This window comes from Periplaneta americana, chromosome 2, assembly GCF_040183065.1.
Source record: "Periplaneta americana isolate PAMFEO1 chromosome 2, P.americana_PAMFEO1_priV1, whole genome shotgun sequence".
NCBI lineage: Eukaryota > Metazoa > Arthropoda > Insecta > Blattodea > Blattidae > Periplaneta > Periplaneta americana.
This window is the reverse complement of record NC_091118.1, coordinates 91,896,531-91,909,563: the sequence shown is the minus strand read 5'-3', so window position 1 is coordinate 91,909,563 and position 13,033 is coordinate 91,896,531.

Genomic DNA, 13,033 nt, shown 5'->3' with positions numbered 1-13,033 from the left:
TTGACCAATAAAACAGTACAGAACAACATGTTTCAACCAATCATGGTTGCTTAGCTTACAATTTTATTACCTCCCTATATATAAATCCCACAAGGGTAGCTGCCCTTCACTAAGGGTTGCCAAAAGGCACAGCATACTAAACAAATAAAAATAAACATTTGTGTAATGATTGTTATTTTCAAATGGAAGCTACCCTTGGGAAAGTACGTTTATTCAATAATTTTTAGTAATCAGATAGAATATAAAGAAATTTAGGAGTACAGGTGATTACGTAAAATCTGAACATAATATTTCATTATGTCTACAGCAATAATTTTCAAAATTTTTAAAGATATTCCAAAAGAGAATTTTGGAATTGTTCCCCTTGCTCCGAGCAATAATCCAAATACTTCAATCTGTCCTTGTATATGATAATAATACCTAAAGTTTTCAATTGTAGGGTCATAGGGTCATATTTTTATCATCTCCCTAGCATTCGTTTCTTTGTTTGGTCGGTAGCGTACTTGGTATGGCGCTGACCTTCTATGCTCAAGGTTGCGGGTTCGGTCCCGACCCAGATCGATGGCATTTAAGTGCGCTTAAATGTTACAAGCTCATGTCAGTAGATTTACTGGCATATAAAAGAACTCCGGCGATGCTGATATAACCTCTGCAGTTGCGAGCGTCGTTAAATAAACCATAATTTTTTTAATTTTTCTTTCTTTGCCAACATTGTACTTTCAATAAAAAAAGTATACCTTTTAAAATGATTCATGTTTATTTAATCATCCTTAATTAAAACGTTTCTATGATTTTTCTTGTTTATATTATTTAGGTTATGTTATAGCATCCGTTGTATGAAATTATGAATAGTCACGTATCAGAGATTGTTTAATAAATATATTGATAACTGAAGTGGAATGCAACTGTTTTAATAAAAATGAAACTGAAAGAACAAAGCCTTCTTGACTAGTAATCGTCCATAGAGTTCAATGAAGATTGTAGGGCTATAGTTGGCACAACTGGTAACAAGAGAACACCTGAACACTATTACCAGCTAGCGGAATATTTGTAATTTAAGATGGTACAATAATACATTTCCAAGACAGTTCAGAATTTAGTAAGTCAATTAATATTTTATTATATTGGAGTACTTTATTTCTTCCAATCTCCTAATCGTGTAACAGTCAATTAAATTCCACTAGAGTTTTGATTTTCTCTAGATAAATCAAAACTTCTACTCAGATTACTATAGATAATTAGAAGGTAGGAACTGCTCTCATACTAGCTAAAGTTTTGTATTTCGTCTACGAGTTATCTTATCATTACGTTCCTCTTGTACATACCCAGGTAAAATAGCATTAAAATAGCACTAAAAATGACAACTTTTTTCCAAATCATTTTTCAACCAAATTTTCAGAACATGTTTACTACGAGTATGTAAAGGGCTAACAAAATCCTAATTTTGAGCTCTCAAATGTTTTTGGCTTTTTATTTTTATTTATTAATTTTTTTAGAAATATTTTGAAACCCTTGTTTTCAATAGAAGATTTCAATTTGTAAGCTTCCTTTCTTTGATTACATTCAATCATTATTCCTTTCTTACTACTTATTAAATTGCACGTCTGTGAGCCGTAACTCTCGTTTTTTATTTCAAGAGAAGCGCAACTAAATTGATCCATGTTAAAAATTATGTTGAACGAATTTATAAATTGGAAAACATTATTGTTTTAGTTTGAAATTAATACCTGGATTGATAAACATATCAAGTCCATTGAAGTAAATTTTCAGGAAAGCATAAAACCTATATTAGCTTGCCATATAAGTGTAGGCCTACTGAAATAAAGATTTGTATGATTAAAAAAACACGTTTAGATTCGGATTTCGGGCATTATTTTTTACAGGATTTAGGTTAAGCAAAACATAACATGTGTCAGGTAACAAGTAAAATTCGGTAAATATTGGACTTTGGGAACCTTATTCATAGACATTCTTAGCGCGGGCTTCCGGTGGATGATCAGCGAACTAACGTTTTTCGTATTCATAAACCAGTGTTAGCGATATGATATGATATGATATGATATGATATGATATGATATGATATGATATGATATGATATGATATGATATATGATATGATATGATATATGATACGATATATATGATATGATATGATATATGATACGATATATATGATATGATATGATATATGATATGAATCCTGTACAAGTAACCAGTCGATAGCCGGGGCTAGTTTAGCACGCTCGTAGCGCGGGCTAGTGAAATGTCTATGAATAGCACCATAAATGTTTGTAAATTAAGAGATTTAAAATTTATTCTGGAACGTAAATTCTAATATATAGGACTCGGTGCTCACTATATTTACAACAAAGCCACTCTTTGTGATTACTCTATCTAGTCACTTTCCTTCCACGCCCCTCTCATTCACTGAAATCTGTACTCCTTGTATCCAAGTAATGCATTGTCTTTCCCCTTTCATACTTGCTGCCTGAATATATTCCAAACCTCTCCTTGACATTCTCTATTGCGACAGAGCTACAGCGTCAGTTTCCCAAGTTGGAGACAACAGTTCAAATCAAGAATGTACAAGTGAAAATTTTATAGACTAATAAGATTTTACTTGAAGTAGCCTATTGTATTTTTCTACTGTCACTCCATATCTTAGGCATGGCTTTCAATCATCATCACACCGGAATATCACCTTCATATTCTTTATTTGCATTAAAGTACATGGTACATGAAGCATCGTTAAGTTAAAAAAGTAGCCTAAATATAACAGTGCAGTACTTCAGCATTAAGAAGATAAATTGTATAATTAAGATAAATAAGACCTTCACCTCAGGATCAACTCCGTGGTATGACAAACATTCTATTTTCGGTATTAATCATGGAAACTCTATCGTTGATGTAGAAGTGTGAATAGTGAGAAGGGGCGTCCAAAACATATCTGAAATTCTGAATTTGGTACCCTGCAAATGTACTGTTAAAATTATCTTAAGGATACAGATCAGTTGCAAATTGAATTTATGCAATGAAATTCTTTGCAGTCGTAGTATCAGTGGGAAAGCGGTTGTTTCGCGCGGTTTGGCGGAAGCACTGACAAGACAATGGGTGCTCTACGCATTTCGGTGAGCGGATTCCAGTAAACTCGTCTGCATCATCCCTCCCTTCACATTCAAGCATGAGAACAGAACTCGTGGCTTTTAACCTGCACGCGCGAATGTTTTGCACATATTCCTGCAAACATTCCACAGAGTTCTGTATCTGTGTGCTCACGCCACCTGAGAGCAAAATGTGGAACATTTGTATTTCCATCAATCAAAAATACCCTATTGTTCCTAAGTAAATTCAAGGATAACTTATGAAATGAAAAGTACTTGTTCTTTCCTCTTTTCTCCTTTTTTCATTCTTCCTCTCGTACTTTCTCGTCCCTTCTCTTCTTTTATCCATCTCTCCTCTTCTCCTCCAGTTCCCATTCCATCTTCTCTGTCTCTCCTTTATTAGTTCTCCTTCCGCTTTTCTTCGCGTGTTCTCCCTCTGCTCTCTCTTTTCTTCTTCTTCTTCTTCTTCTTCTTCCTTCTTCTTCGTTTCTTGAACATTCTCCTCTCTTTTACTTCATCTTTCCTTAGCCTCAAAAAGAGGTGACATTTCCCCCTCTCTCCTTCTTGTATTTCCACCTTTCTTTCTTACTTTCTTTCCTTCCTTCTATCATTCTTTCTTTCATCATGTTTACGTCACTCTCCCGTAGATAAAGGCGTGTGCTGCAAATGCAACTGATTGGAGATTCATGTCTCTTACACACGGGCAGTCCAGTGTGTTCATTAGCTCTGCAATAAAATGGGGATTTACCTCTCTCAAAATAGTAATATGATTACTTGCGGCCTGACTACTACGTGACCAGATAGGCCTATCTATTGTTTATATGTTTAATGTATAAGAAATGGTACGTAATACTCGTGTGGGCAAATTGTCGAAATTTTCAATATCTGAAAATAATGATTACTTAGACTGATTTAATTTCGCCACTGTCTTTTTATTTATTTTCCAAGTTTAATTCAACAATTGACTTCTTGTCAGAAGGAATTTAAGTTGTTTTTTTTTTTTTAGCAATTGATTTACTTTCATATGATTTGTATTCAGACAGATGAACTCTGTTTACAGTTCGATTTGTACGTATAAAAATCAGGTTAATCATAAAACCGTCTTGCTGTTAATGAGGTTAAATTAAACAATGTTAACCATTCACGTTAAAATAGGAATGTCAGATTAAGACGGGACTTCTTCCACAATAGCAAAACCACCACCAGCACCAACATTAGGCCTATTAATAATAATAATAATAATAATAATAATAATAATAACAATATTATTATTATTATTATTATTATTATTATTATTATTATTAACTACTTTTGTCGGCGAGGTCCGAAGGTTGTTGAGTTCAAATCATGCCTCTTGCATGGATGGATATTCCTTGTTAATGTTCTGTCCTGTGTATGTGTCAGTGAAGGTCCCTACACTCTTTTGACTCCAGGCTAGGAGAGGCTCACAATCGTTCCCTCTCCTACAGGCATTAGTGAGCTAGATCTGTAACAGGGAAGCTTAAACGGAAAAAAAAAACATTTCGATGTAATAGGAAGAGGTGAGTAACTACAATCACATTCGAAAGATTGCGGAGGATAGGATAATACACAGTTAGTGGAATGATTGTAGACAAATGTGGAGTAAGCTGATGAATCCTGTCTAATACCACTTTTTTTTCTGCGACAAAATCCGCTCAGATCAGCAACACATAAAACCAGAGTCTACAGGTTTGGGTATCAACCGGTTAATTTATGATTTCTTTGACGAAATAATAATAATATCACTGATTAACTTTATTTCTTCTTCACTGTGTCAATATTAACACAGTAAAGAAGATACAAAGTTAATCAGTGATTATATAAGTGTTAAAAGTGTATATAGGACAATGAATAATAATAATAATAATAATAATAATAATAATAATAATAATAATAATAATAATAATAATCTAACTTAATCGGCGATTGTATATGTGTTAAAAGTGCATATAGAATAATAATAATAATAATAATAATAATAATAATAATAATAATAATAACAACAACAATAATCCGTGTTCTGGTATTAAATACTCCTATGTTGGATTATTACTTCGTCTTATGAAGTCAGTGGGCCTGCCTTGAGCTCATTTAATGATGAGTTGCCAGTTGATCGTCCTAGTTGAGTTCTACTCTTGATGTGAATAATAATTTTGCCCGCTGCACGATGATATAATAGTAATTACGATGGAAATGATAACAGATGTAACAATAATAGCGCAATAACAGTATACAGGAGGCTTATTTAAAAGTAACGAGGTACGATATGCAATGTAGGAGCAATGGTTGAATTAATTAGAGCAACAAAGAACATTAAAGTACACTGAGAAATACATTCAAAACTTGCGGTCATTGGGTAGTGAAGGTTTTGAACTTCAACAGTCTGTGAGATTTAATTCTCTGAAATATCAATGTAATGCTTATATGAAGGGGTCTATTGGATCCGTTACAATTTGCTATCCCAAACTAGTGACTTTTTTTAGAAGTATGCGTTCGTTATTTTACAATATAAGGAATCTTTTTAGGTATTCGATAATGGTATGGTAATATGTTATAAAATTAGTATAGGTTATTTATTAAATTATAGGCAAATATTCAATATGTATTGACAAAATCGTAATAAAAGATTAATGTTTTAGGGCTGACTTGAGTTTTCATATCGCTATTGGAGTGTGTATTTAAATAATTTTTGGGAAGTGCAGCTTTTTCGATCATACATAAAACGAGTAAATTGGTGTGAGAACGATGCCGGATTCTCAATTAAGATAAGATAGGAATCATATACCAATAGACCAACGTGTCGATGGCGAAATTCGAAGCCACGATTGCTGGCTCCAAGCAACTTAAGTCTTTCGCCTTGAATGTGGAACTCGCCAGCTGAATCTAGCCTATATATCTAAATAACTAGAGTAGGCTATATTCCTTCTCAAATGATATAAGGGACATTGTATTTAAAAACACGTGGCTGATTAATACTATTCAAAATTCAATCGCTGAGAGTCTGAAATAGTATCTGGCTTAATCATTATTCAAAAAACCTCTCATATTAACCGGACTTGTTAAGAATTGAAAGTGATTCTTTTACGGTAAATCATATTTAGCTCACAGAGAATCTGCTGCAATCATACTACTAATATAATACTGTATGTTTTTGCTGTTCACTACCTTTCTGAAAACTGTTCAGGAAATATGAGTTAAGGCCTGTTCTTATTTTCTAAACTTCCTTTCTCTGTCCTCTTGTTCCTTTCACATTTCCATTACTCTTCATTTTTCCTTTGTATATCTAACGATTTTAGCCTAATTACGTTCCCTATATTTTAAGTTTCCTTACTTTTGTTCTCACATTGTTCCTCCATATTCATCATCTCTCCTTTATTTTCCTTTCTCAGCTATCTCCTGGCATTCTCTCTCAGAGATTTCTTTCTGTCTCTCTCTTAGGCTACTATCGCCATGAATGTTCTTTCTTTGACGTACCATAAGTTGGACGTCTATAGAGTAGGTTTTTCATTCCGAAGATTCGAATTGAAGTCTCGGTTTTCGCTGAGTACTCCAATTTCCCCTGTCACAATTACACAGTTTCTTCATTCACGTCCATGAAATATATTATTTTATTAGACTGGTGTCGATGATTATTATTACTCCTTATTGAGAGAATGCACATTATTTTAGATATATTTGTGAATTATTTTTGTGTTCTTTTATTGGCCCCGTATATTTTGTTTTGTTTTTTTTTTTTTTTGTTCAAAATTATCTTAAAATTATCTCATTTATACTTTAATCTTCGCTGCATTTTTTCTATAATATATGATATTTATAAGTTAAGTCTTTCTGTCTTATACCGAATTTTGCATATTGGTACCACAAACCTCTATTACTTATTTCTTCGATTCCACAACCTTTCCTGCTATCATAACTTAATACTCTGTCACAATACGGTTAACACGCTAAAAATTCTACATTGCACAACATCTCTGCATCTCTCATCTTCCACTGTTGCTACTTCTCGTCACTGGAATTCTCTGCTGCCAGAAGTCAAGGACTGCCTAACTTTGATTTAAATTAGAAAAATATCTTATGACGAGTTGCCAGACTTAACACGTTCTGAACACTTAATTTTTATAACGTACATATTCAATTGTCACTCTCTGATTTTATAATATAAATCGTATTCGCTTCTAACTTAACATTAACATGCAATTACTTTTAAATCTAATACATTTGTATGTTTGACTATGTAAGCAAGTTTTACTCATGGTTGAGTGCGAGAGATGGCCTTACGGTCTTAAGTCTGCAATGTTAAATGAAACGTAATAATAATAATAATAATAATAATAATAATAATAATAATAATAATAATAACAACAATAACAATAACAATAATAATAATAGTAATAATAATAGCTATAATAATAATAGTAATAATAATAGCTATTATTATTATTATATAATATATATAATTATTATATAATAATAGTAATAATAATAGCTATTATTATTATTATTATTATTATTATTATTATTGCTACTAGTTACATTAAAATGTAATTAGTTTACTCGTAGATAGCACCTCAGCGTAAAATAAAACCATTTCGTTAGAAGCAAATTTGTCGAAGTGAAATGTCTCCGCCCCATTATAAGCGTTGTTTCCATAAGTACTGATATCCCGGTGTTTCCTGTTGGATATGTTTCCCAGAGCATCGTATAGTATACATACCGTGTAGTTCTTAAATTCCGTACCATTTATTTTGTATTACACTGACTCTTACATCTAAATATTTTTAGCCTCTTTCGTAATCATATTTCTGGTTTCTGATCGATCGATAATTTCTTCTCTTTTTGTCTTTAACGATTTTTCCTCTTTCCTGTAATGTGAGTTTCAGTAATTATTTGCTGGTTTCATAATCTAAGCTTTTTAACTGTCTGAGCTTTCCATGTATAGCGCGACTTCTTTCTGTCCATAATTAAAATTAGAAAACTTTTTGCAATATTTGTTACAAAGATAGTCTGTTTATAATAATCAGAGCGGTTTAACTAATCTTATATGTCTAGATAACATTCTCAGGTTGTTAATTTACAGCAAGTAGACTGTATTTACAAATCGAAAGAAAAGTATTTTATTCGAGATATCATGACCTGATAATGTAGCTATATGAGAATAGAAAACAGTTCGTGTAATGATGATAAGATACTGTATAATCGTTACATTGTATTATTTAATTTTATTGCTGCATTATGTTTGCAAAAGATAACATACAACTAACACGAATGTTATAGCCTAAGAAATAATACTCTCAGCAGCTCATACGAAGTAAAAAGAAGGTGTACAACCGCTTCAAGGCATTCATTCTTGTATGCTCATTAACTATAGAAACGAGAATCAAACTATGGCAATAAGAGAACATTTAGTAGTGATACAAGCCTTGTAACATGATACAAAGTAATCATCCGAATAATAAACGATGAACCCTTAATATTCTAAGGTCACAGAAAACTGTAATACAAGATTTTTTATATTGCTGAATGTGTCTTCTTGGTAACAGAACTTATTATTTGTAATACTTGGGAGCATTCGAATCTTAACTTGAAGAATTCTATAAATTTGATTCTCTACTGCAGTTGTTCCCAAACTGGAGGTTGTGATAAGAGCTGAGGGATCGCGAGGTTATTTACAAAATAAAACAAAAAAAAACGCATTATTAACATACATACTAGAGATGAACAAAACTAACTGTCGCTCTCGCTCGCTGTGTTCGCTGCATTTGTCTTTCGAGTCTCGGCTCGACATTTTCGCTGCGCTTCGAGTCTTGCTCGTCATTCTCGAAATAGCATTTGGTCGGCGTGGAAAAATTTCGTAACTTTGAATAACATACATAACTGAAATAAATAACATTATAAAAGTTTAAATGAGACAAAAAGACAAAACAGAACAGTATCTTAGTTATCAAAATGTTATGATATTACCTATGATTATATAAATAGAAAAAAAAAATTCAAATAAATCTGCATTTGTAAGAAACATGTAACATGACATTAATATATTTTTATTTGGAGATTGGACGCGTGATTTTAAACATATGAAAAGAAAATTCCTAGCCTTTTAATAAAGGCCTAGTAATTAAATAAAGACTGGGGAAGGGATTATTATACACTGAAAGGCAGAGATGTTTCAAATAGGCTACTTGATTGTTTATACATATATAACAGTTGCCAAAGTAGATAAAAGTTCAGTCAGATATAAACAACTGCTGACTTCGAGACTTCGGGAGATTATCAATATCGAGTCTCGGAAGACTCACAACCAGTCTTTACCCTCAAGGACGCTACGTAATATAACACTTTCGTGCAGATTTTCGGCTTTGCGGGCGCTGCTATTCTTGTTTTCTCGATCGTTGTTTATCTCTCATACATATTGTGTATTCAGAAACATAAACAGTCGACATAATAAAAACAAGTTTCAGCAGTTATACAACAAAGTAAAAGATAATTTTATTAGTGCGAAAAAGTGCCTGTTTTTCATAAAGTATCTCTCAAATTTGGACTCCTATTCGATACACACACAGCGATATCACTGTCAAGTTCAATGAGATTTCCCGTCTTTGTTTTGATGTCAAGCATACACGAGAAGCTATTTTGCATAAATACCAGGTTGCAAATATTATAAAAAATTTAAAAGCTTCTTTAGATATTCATGCATTCTTCCGATCCGCAGCTGACCTACATTCTGCGAGGAAGCCTAGATTCAACATTCCATCAGTAGGTACATATATGTGTAAATCATTTGGGGAGGTGGGGGAAAATTTTAGTTGAACGCAATAGTCTAAAAATGTATTTAGTATACATCTGCGACTGTCATATTGTGTTGAGTGTCTTCCAGAAAATACTCGAAGAGCTGTTGTTTAGATTTGTGCAAATTTCATTTAACAAACTAAGTATTTGCCGCACTGGAATGCATCACATTTATTTTTGTCAAGTGATGTAGACCAGAAATCAAGTTTCTTTATAAAGCCTTTGATTTTATCCCTGGCTATTATTATGTTAACATCATAGTCTTGCAAACTCCTACTCTTCAAAGTGTTCAAGTGTTCGAAAATATCAGCAAAGTAGGCTACTAGAAATGATCTTCACATAATATTTCATGTCATTTTTGCACTAAATTTTTCTATTTTGGTTGTTCTTTGGGTAGTTTTCACTAATTTTGAGTGTCATTGTCGTTGTATTCAATTTTATAGGGATTTGTATTTTTCTAATGGGTTTAAGCACCCTACTAGTTCGCTAGGAAGTCTCGCCCAAATGGGGTTGCTACTTCAAAAAGTTTGGGAACCGCTGCTCTAAAGCATATATGACAATTTCACGGCACTTTCTTGAGGATGTATATTAATATTTCCTTATAATATATCTTACCAATAGACTATTTAAATACTATTCTCTCAGAAATTATAGGTAAATAATTTAAAATGAAATAAATAAATAATACTGGCTGAAGAATAACAGGAAACTAACTTGACTATTTTTTTATTGGGTTATTTTACGACGCTGTATCAACATCTAGATTATTTAGCGTCTGAATGAAATGAAGGTGATAATGCCGGTGAAATGATTCCGGGGTCCAGCACCGAAAGTTACCCAGCATTTGCTCGTATTGGGTTGAGGGACACCCCCGGAAAAAACCTCAACCAGGTAACTTGCCCCGACCGGGATTCGAACCCGGGCCACCTGATTTCTCGGCCAGACGCTCTGACCGTTACTCCACAGGTGTGGACTAACTTGACTAAATGATATAAAAAAATATATACTTATCGCTATTGATGTCCTAACCAGAGAAATTGTACAATGAAAAAAAATACTAATATAAAGGATTTAAGAATATAAATGCAATCAAATTTGAATGTGACGGCTACAGTCATTGGTTACCATTAGTAACCAGCGTTCTTGGAATCCAAAGGACTAAAAAATTACATAAGAATACCAGGTACCAGAACAGCAAAACAGCAAGAACTGGTAGATATTCGAAGCTATAGATATGTACTACAATCAACACGCATACGTAGACAAGTACTTGGATTTGCATAACATTATGGAACAATAATGAAAATGAGCCCCGCGCCGTGGCGTCCTGCCTAGGACTCGCGGTACGGAAATTTCGGCCAGTGTATGGGACCGGTGCCCACTCAGCATCGTGATACACTTGGGGAGCTACGATAGGTAGCGAAAATCCGGTTTCCCAAACCAGCTATAACGGCTGGGAGGATCATCGTGCTAACCACACGATACCTCCATTCTGGTTGGATGATCGTCCACCTCTGCTTCGGCATGTGAACGTGAGGCCAGCAGCCGGTTGGTCGGTCTTGGCCCTTCATGGGCTGTAGCGTCATGGATTTACTTTACTAATAAAAATAATGATTTAACGACAGCACTTCTAGAATACTTTTCCTTTTGTGGATATGTACAAAACTGTTGAAGCCACAGCAAGGACCAGAAACTCAGTCGTTGTTAATTGTGTGCCCTATTTCCAAAATAGGAATGAAATTTAGAGTATAAATCCTGGGAAAAATACGCTATAAAGAATATCCTCAATAATAAATGCAATATAGGTAAGCATTTAAAGATGTGCTAACATAAAAGAAAGAAAAAAAAATCAAAGCTGAAGGAATAATCACTACATTCATCTCATTACTCTTCATAAAGTCCAGGACTTCTGTTACTGAGATAAGACAGTGCCATCCAAATAAAAGCCTGTGGTTGGTCATAAGTAGATTAAAAATCCTGCATAATTTCTACATGAATTATGTAGAAAACAATGAGAAACTCGATAGCAGTAGCTAGTGGTTTACTGGCGTAAGTATTAATTCATTTCCCTTAGATGAATTACGAAAAAACGAAAACGAATTACTATAGCAGAATAAGATCTCTTCAAATGTCTACGATAGCGGATGTGCATGCATGTGGAATTTAAGAGAGAATATAGTTGTTGCTTTTGTTCTAAAATTGCCAAAGGGTATCGGTATGAAAAATGTTAAATATCAAAGTACTGAGTAGGAGTAAGAAATAAATGAGAAATGAAACGAGTCTATTTTTAAACAGATTGATGAAGTAGTTTAAAAAGCAAATGAAAGGAACGAACCCAATGTTTAGAACGGGGGGGGGAAGAACACTGCATTAAACGAATAACAAATATTAGTTGATATATATAAATTAAATTATGTTTTATTTAACGACGCTTGCAACTGCCGAGGTTATATCAGCGTCGCCGGTGCCGAAATTTTGTCCCACAGGGGTTATTTCACATGCCAGTAAATCTACTGACATATGCCTGTCGCATTTAAGCACACTTATTCTAAATGCCATCGACCTGGGCCGGGATTGAACCCGTAACCTCGGGCACAAAAGACCAACACTCTACTGACTGCGCCACCCAGGTCGACTATAGCATATATATATATATATATATATATATATATATATATATATTAAATGGGCAACAAAAATAGATTTTTAGAAATTGGTTAATGATTTAGAATACAAATCACGATACGTTGTAAAGAACAAATGAGAGATAGAGTAAAAGACAATGATCATTTACTTTTTTTCCAATTGGTTATTTCACGACGCTTTATCAACTGCTATGGTGATAATGCCGGCGAAAATGAATCCAGGATCCAGCGTCGAAAGCTACCCAGCATTTTCTCTTAATGGGTTGAGGGAAAACCCCGGAAAAAACCTCAATCTGGTAACTTATCCCAGTAGGACTTGACGCTCGTTTCACGATCAAGGATGCTAACCATTAGTCCAAGGTGGTGGACGATAAATGTTCAAAAACAGGATTCGTGTTGAAAGCTAATGAAACAAATATAGAAATATGAAGTTGAAATAAAGGAATGAAAAGACGACAAAAATAAATAGATCTTTTTAGAC